Below are 8,146 nucleotides of genomic sequence, written 5' to 3'. Positions count from 1 at the left end.
CCTCTCCAAAATTTCACAAGTGGCCGCATGAATCTTAAAAAATTCCTATCACTCTGATAGTCGTCCTCCCTAACTTCATGTAGGGAAGGCACATAACCTGGTCCTGACAGGCTAGTCAACATAATTTTCAGCCTGGGATCAACAGGTGCATACCACAGATGCTATCATGCGGCCTACACATAAAGCTTAACAGAGCAGCCAGAGAAATCAAAATCTGGGACAGGAAAACAATAGGCAATATTAGGCTCAGGCTTGCAATAGTACAGGAGGTTATCTTCAGACTCAATGTTGCGTAGGAGTCGCGCAACCTCACAGATGAGGAAAAGGAATTCAGAAAGTTCCTCAAACAAAAGGCGGTTGGCTTGGCGGCAATTGAAAAAACAAGAGCTCGACAACATTCGAGATTAGCTTGGATTAGAAAGGCAGATACTAACACACACAAAAAAAATCAACTCAAAGCAAACACACGAAAACGCACTATATTGGTTCTACAAACGGACTCCTGGCAAGCAGTCATTGCTATAGATAAGGAGGAATCACTGCTCATACACTTCTGGACTCAACTAGGCACTAACAGGCCAAAGGAATTGGGCTTCAACTGGCATAATCTAGGGTACCAACCAGCAGATCTGGCTGACCTGGAAGACCCTTTTCAAGAAGATGAGGTGTTTGAAACAATTAAGGAAATGCCATCTAAAAAGTCCCCAAGCCCAGACGGCTTTATCAGCATCTTTTACCAAAAATGCTGGAACATTATTAAATCAGACTTACTCGGGGCAATTACAGGTTTCTATAACCTGAGGTGCTCCAATGTGTCACTTGCCAACACTGCAAACATCATCCTCCTTCCAAAAAAGAATGATGCAACAAGAATTGGAGACTACAGGCCAATTAGCTTGATTAACAGTTTTTCAAAAATAATTACAAAGCTACTAGCCAATTGACTTGCTCATAAACTATAATCAATTGTGTCGAGAAGTCAAAGTGCTTTTGTTAAGAAGCATTACATACATGATAACTTCCTGTACGTTCAGAACGTCATCAAGGAGTTGTAACGGAAAAAGCAACCAGCGTTGTTCATCAAGCTAGATATCTCCAAAGCTTTCGACTCAGTAAATTAGGCATATCTTCTTGAGGTCCTCACTGCCATTGGTTTCGCTCAATGTTGGCATGATTGGATATCAATTATGCTCGCCACTTCTTCATCTCAAGTTCTGCTAAACGGTACCCTAGGAAGGAAAATTCAACATGCCAGAGGGTTGAGTCAGGATGATCCTCTATCTCAAATGCTTTTTATTTTGGCAATCGACCCGTTACAGCGCATCATACAAATGGCAGTACAAAGGAATTTTCTTAAGCCATTCCTTCCAAGAGCATCGCAGCTTCAATGTTCATTATATGCCGATGATGCTGCCCTCTTCGTAAATCCTAACAGAGAGGAACTACTAGTTTTAAATGCAATACTTGTTGCTTTTGGCAAATGCTCAGGACAAGTGACCAATCTAAAAAAACAGAGATTTTTCCGATACATTGCTCACAACTACCTATGGATCAATTCTTGCAAAGCTTCCCAGGGACGGTAGGCCAATTCCCATGCAAATACCTATGGCTACCACTACACACAAGGAGGATACGAAAGGTGGACGTTCAACCGCTGCTAGACAAGTTGAGTGGTCAGTTGCCAGGGTAGAAAGGGACAATGTTCACCACAGCAGGAAGAGAAACACTAGTAAAGACGGTGCTATCATCACAACTGATTTATCACTTAACAGTCTTACCTTTGCAGAAATGGTTATCAAAAAATATTTACAAGATTCGACGCAGCTTCCTATGGAAAGGAGATGAGCCAGAGAAAGTGAGTGGAGGACACTATCCTGGGAGATTGTATGCCAGCATAAAAGTTTAGGTGGGCTGGGAACCTCAAACATACAGAAATTTGCCTGGGCCTTGCGGCTTCGATGGCTATGGTTCCAATGGAAGGAAGAAGACTGGTCGTGGGCAAGAATGCACATTCCATGCGATCAGACAGACAGGGATATGTTCAACGCATCGACGGTGGTCAATATCGGGGATGGAAACATGGCATTGTTCTGATATTCTAGTTGGGTCCACAGCCAAGCCCCAAAGAACATAGCACCGGCCCTATATAACAAAGCAAGGAGGAAACATCAAACAGTCAGCAAAGAACTGCTAGACCATAACTAGATGTGAAGCCTGGCGCAAATTGATACACCTCAAGAACTGGACCAGTTCATGCAGTTGTGGGAGAGCATACAAGATGTTGTTATACATGCAGGAGTCCCTGACAATATCATATGGCAATGGACAACAAATGGAGAATACACCACTAAAAGTACTTATCAAATGCAGTTCCAAGGATCAATACAACGCCATAATATGAAACATGTTTGGAGCGAGCATGCGGAGCCGAAATTTAAGTTTTTCGTGTGGGTACTTCTACAACAAAAGATCCTAATGACGGATAATTTGGCTCGTTGTGGATGGCCACATGATTCCACCTGTAAACTTTGTGGCAGCGCTGATGAAACGACACTACATTTATGCAAAGATTGCCCATACACCAAAGAGGTTTGGGCATGGGTTGCCAGCTAGTTTCACCTAAACACCTTGTCAAGCCTAACAAAGTACCGCACCATCAAAAGATGGTGGCGAGAAGTAAGCAAAAGGGTGGACAAACAGCATAGGAAGGAAGTCATAGGGCTAGTGACTTTTTTCTAGTGGAACGTGTGGAAGGAGCGGAACAGGCGAACGTTTCAAAACCAAGCCTAGCCACCGTTGCAGGTGGCTCATGGCATCAAAGAAGATCTTGAACAGCGGCGTCGTGCTTTTTCTTTTCAATAATCTGTTTCCTTTAGTAGTTTTTCGTTGCTAGTCGGAGTGTTATGTTCTTGCTTACGGCTCTAGTTGGTGTGTCGTAGTGCTTGGTTGGTGGGCTTTTTGTTTTATCTGTATACTCTTTTACTCCTTCTAATATAAACTCGGCAACTCTCTTTGTCGTTCGTTTGAAAAAATAATTTTCACCTCTATTACCGATCATTTTATCTTTGACTAGTCAATTGAGGGCTTTGATGACAATCAGGAAAAAAAATATTTCCAATAGTAACATGCAATTGAAATGTGTTTCACATCGTACCATGCTGTAAAGTCCCATTTGCCGAAAGGACTCTTCAGACTTTTCTGGTTGTTCTCTGAACAAATCTAGCTGTGCAGAAATAAATCCTTTTCAGATTTGAGATGTCACGAATATATAACTTCTAATAAAAGAAACTCGATCCAATGGGAGAGATATCTCGCATTAAGGTTGAGAAAAAGTCTCGAAAGTCGACTACAACCCGCACACTATCGTTGAGCGACCACATCACGACCATAGGGAATACACAGCAATGGGCCTTTTTCTATGAGAAACAAGATTCAAACTCTGGTTGGTAGCCTCACACCTAGAGGTCTTACCACCATTCTATTTGCACCTTCTCTATATATAACTGCTGATTATACGAGCAAAATCCAAGTTGAGCTTCCACAGCAGTGTCTTGTGCATCAGATAAGGACAGTTTTTAATGTAAATTCAGATAATGGAGGGACTATTCAGATAAGGAAGCTTATGGCGATAACCCAGCATCTCAGAATGGCTAATATGTTTAGTCACTTCAGGGCCACTTTATAATAAGACTGTGGTCAAGATTTGGCCTATATATTTACCTCAGGATCCATGACATGGCTTCCTATTTAAGGGAACCTCAGATAAATAAAATCTTGATTTGCACACAATTCCCTCATCTACGACCCCTAATCAGAGTTCCACAAGAAAAAATTAGTGGAAAAAGTAGCATTCACACTGCTCTAATTATCTACCAAGTTCGGTGCCTAACAAGTAGACTCACACAAGTTTCTTTCATCAAATCATTCCTACCTCCTTGAGCTATGCCGTGTAAATGTACATGTATCTATCCATATAGTAAAATTCAAAATTACTGACTAATGAGGACCAGTAAAAGAGGAGATTATGCCATGTAAAAGGGATTCCAATCACATAAAGATCTCACTGATCACAGTGCACAGTGCAAGCTGTGCTGCTTACCACTCCCACTGCTTTCCATAGCTGGGCTTGCCATGTTTAGATGAGGGAGGCTACAAAATACAAGAGATTTTCACTTTTGTGCCCTTGGCTCATTGCTTAATTTAGTCCTCACCGTGCAGGTGTGCTCTTGCTGTAATCACATTATTCGTCAATCATAACAACGAATTTGAGGAGGAATTGGAGCAATGATGGGCAGAGGTCCAGAGTTGTTAGGCGAGAGCTACGAATTTAGATGTACAGATATGTTTGTGTCCTAATCTATGTTAAATTAATTGGATTCTCCATGTAGTAAAGCTGCTTAGTTTTTTATATGTTTTGTCTCCATCAGTTATTTTTTTGTGTTTTGTGTCCAAATGGCATTGGAAGATGTTGCTAGAGATGAATTTTGGCATGGGAGGGTAGATGGCTTCCAAAGGAAGACAGCAATCGTAGAGAAAAGAAGAGAGGATTAAGATATTACTCATCTTTGCTGCTAAGATTTTCACTTGCCAAAGTGTTTACCTCTTTTGATCAAACTAGTATTGATTTATTAGGTTAATTAGATCCATGTCATTGCCAATGTATAGGAATCAAAAAATACCATTATAAATTGGCTATTTGCAACCATGCCATTTTGTACGCTCCGGACACGTTCTGGCACCTCCGTATCTCTGTATGGTCCTAAATGCCCCCGGTTCAAGCCATTTTGTTTTGTCCAAGTCTGACTCCACCAAGTGATGGCCGCCATAATGAAAGCTCTCTGCTTGAGAGACGACGAACACTAACCCTAGCTCAAGTTGGCGACTGAGGCACCTGCTCGGCAACGGCAAGGGAGGCGACCGCTCGGGACTGGCTCAGGAACCATGTACGCCCCCATCCCCTACCTTGTGAATCTGACGCTTCTCCATCCACATCTCAGTAGATAAGGATGGAATGGAGTTGTAGTTGTCCTTGAAAGGAACTGGTTTGTTTTACTTCTTTGATTTGTTGGTAGACCATTCTTCACAGTAGTCCTTAAGGTTGAAGCATATGTGTCGCCCGATTCACATGGTAGGTGTGTGTATAACAAGAGCAGATATTTGAAATGGATCATGGAGACGATCTTTTTCACTAGATTTACTCAAACAAAGTTGAAATGGGGGAAGGACCAAACTGCAGCAGTGTGGTTTTTTAACAAGACATTGGGTGAGGATGTGATGCTAGTAGATCAATCTCAAATGGTAGAATTGCTTGAAATGTACAAGGCTAATATGTGTGTGGAGCTTGTTGTAGGCTTGTTTAGTACTAACCAGTCTTTGAATAACTGGAATATGAGCTTAATTCCTTAGTTCCTTTGTCTATTGTGCTACCAACACCTAGCCAGCAAGTCTCGCCACTTGAAGAACTCTTTAGTGAGGCATGCCCTCCAACACCTAGCCAACATGCTCCTTCTTTTCCACCTGTGGATCTATATTCTCAGTATGGTAGTTCATAGCCTCAGGCAGGCCAGGGAGCATCTGCATCCAAAGTAGCAGAGTAGCCACAAAATCAGATGTTCCAGAGCCTGATATATTTGACATTGTTGAGGAGTATGTAGGTGTGAATGATGAACACTTATATATTTCTGAACCACCTGTAGAACCATATGAACTAGTTCAGCCTGATGAACATGTCCAGTGTGATGAACCATCTGGTAGTGCACAACCACATGAAGCAGAGATAAATGACATAGACCCAGAGAAAATAAATATCCTGCATGATATATAGAACCCAATAATTGAAAATGATGCTTTGTTTCCTAACATCTTAACATTCAGAAAAGCAATAAGACATTGTGCCATTAGAAGAGGTTTTAAATTTGCTAATCTGAAGACATAACCCACAAAGTTGTGAAAGTTTCAAGGAGTGATAATGATTTTGCAGAGGTCACACTAGTTGATGCTAACAATATCACCATAAGGCACATAGTGGACCTGGCTAATCAAAGATGTTCCTGCAGGTATTAGCGAATAACTGGAAAACCATGCAACCATGCACTTACATTGATATGCTCCAACAAAGGTGTTGAAATCTCTACCTTTATCCATGAATACTACTCTGTGAGCAAGTTCAGAGCTGCATATGCTGTTAGAGTTGCACCAATACCAGATAGGTCCAAGTGGCCTCATGTTGATCTTGGCTTCAAAGTGTATCCACCCAAGCAGAAAAGAGTTGCAGGGAGGCCTAGAGTTCAAAGGATAAGTGGGGCTCTTGAAGCAGGGGCAAGAAGGATGAGATGTTGTAGATGTGGTGGTTTTGGTTACTTTGAGAAGACTTGCAGGTTAGTAGAAGCACTAGATGAGGGAGAGCCTTCAACACAACCAACAACCAGGAAGAGATACATTCCACTTTGCACATACCATATCCATTGCCTAATTTGTTTTCAAAGTATAAACATAATGGATTGCCTAACTTGTTTGCAGGAAGAGACAAGAAGATGGAAGTCTAACTAGTGCACCAAAGAAGATAATATCACCTAAGAAGAAGAGGACACCCAAGAAGAAGAAGACACTAAAAAAGCAGAATTATCAAGCCACCTTTAGTGCACCATCTGCTAGAGTTGTTAGGAGGCTATCAGAATGATTAGCCATGTGAATTGAAGATGTGTACCTTTTGATCATGTAGTAGCATGTATGGCAATGTATGGTCATATAATGCTTATGGTTGGAACATGTATGAACCTATATGGATCTGGTTTGTCCTGTATGGCTTATGGTGTAGTGCCATAATACATTTGTAGTGACAGAACCTATATGAACCTGATGTTATGTTCAACCTAATGTCTAAACTAGTATTATGGTCATGTTGTGTGACTTGCAAGCTTATATGTCCTGTTGGTAGAATACATTCGACAAGCATTCATGTTCTGTCACTACTAGACTAACATGTTCCATTCAACAAGCATACATGTTCTGTCAGAAGTAAATTGCAAGTTCTATCACAATGCAAGTATATTTATAGAAGACAATTACCAAGTCAAATTGCAAGCTCACATGTCCTTACCAAGTCACATTTCAACAACAGAATTGCAAGAACTAGAATTCAAAACAAATCAATTTGCACATGAACTCAGGTACATCAGTAGTTTCATGATCCACTTGCACAGAAGTGTCACAACCACTCCAAACACACAACCAACACAGACACTCCATGTCACATGTATAGAAGCATATGATGCTACATTTTGCTTCATATCACAGGTCAATTGCTTCAGCTCATATGTCAGTCGCTTCAGCTCCAAAATTTCATCTTATAGTGCGCCAATTTCCTTCAACACTCCATTTTCTTCTTCCATCTTGTTCAAGGGATGGTTCAATCGGCGCAGATAGCTCTCGTACTCCTTCTCCCACTTGAAGAAACCACAACTCATGTCGTTCTGTGCTAACAACAAAAATCAAAGTCCTAAATCACCAAAACGCACAACCAAACAACTCTTATTTCTACCCAAAATTCCGAAAACTCACCAGGATATTATTCTCACACTTGAAAAAAAAAACTCTTCCATATGTATACGGCTGCTTGGTTCGTAGCTTCACCACGCGAATCCCACAACCGGGCAATCCAAAGGGGGAGGTCGTTTTTGTCGCTCCTGGTGAAACGCGATGTCGTTGATGTGGCCTTCAATGGACTACCCCTAATCTTGCTCTGGGACATCGTTGTCGGCGCCGGAAAGTAGGAGATGAGATGAGTGGGCTGCCGTTGGGGATGGTGTGCCGAGCGCAAGAGAGGGCCGCAGAGGAGTGGGCGTGGTGAGATGAGAGGCTTTGGCTAGGGTTCATGAGCGCACAGGAGAAGGATGGGGGAGAAGAGTGAGCTCGGACCGGGGGCATTTAGGTCCATACGGAGATACGATGGCGCCAGAACATGTCCGGAGTGTACAAAATGGTATGGTTGTGGTACAACAAGATTTGTAATGGCATGGTTACATATAGCCAATTTATAATGGCAATTTTCGATTCCTACACATTGGCAATGGCATGGATCTAATTAACCCTAATTTATTACCTACTTTACTTTCCTATGAGCCAAACAAACGGAGGATAATAGAAT

This window comes from Phragmites australis, chromosome 6 (genome assembly GCF_958298935.1).
Source record: "Phragmites australis chromosome 6, lpPhrAust1.1, whole genome shotgun sequence".
Taxonomy (NCBI): Eukaryota; Viridiplantae; Streptophyta; class Magnoliopsida; order Poales; family Poaceae; genus Phragmites; species Phragmites australis.
This window is presented reverse-complemented; position numbering follows the sequence as displayed.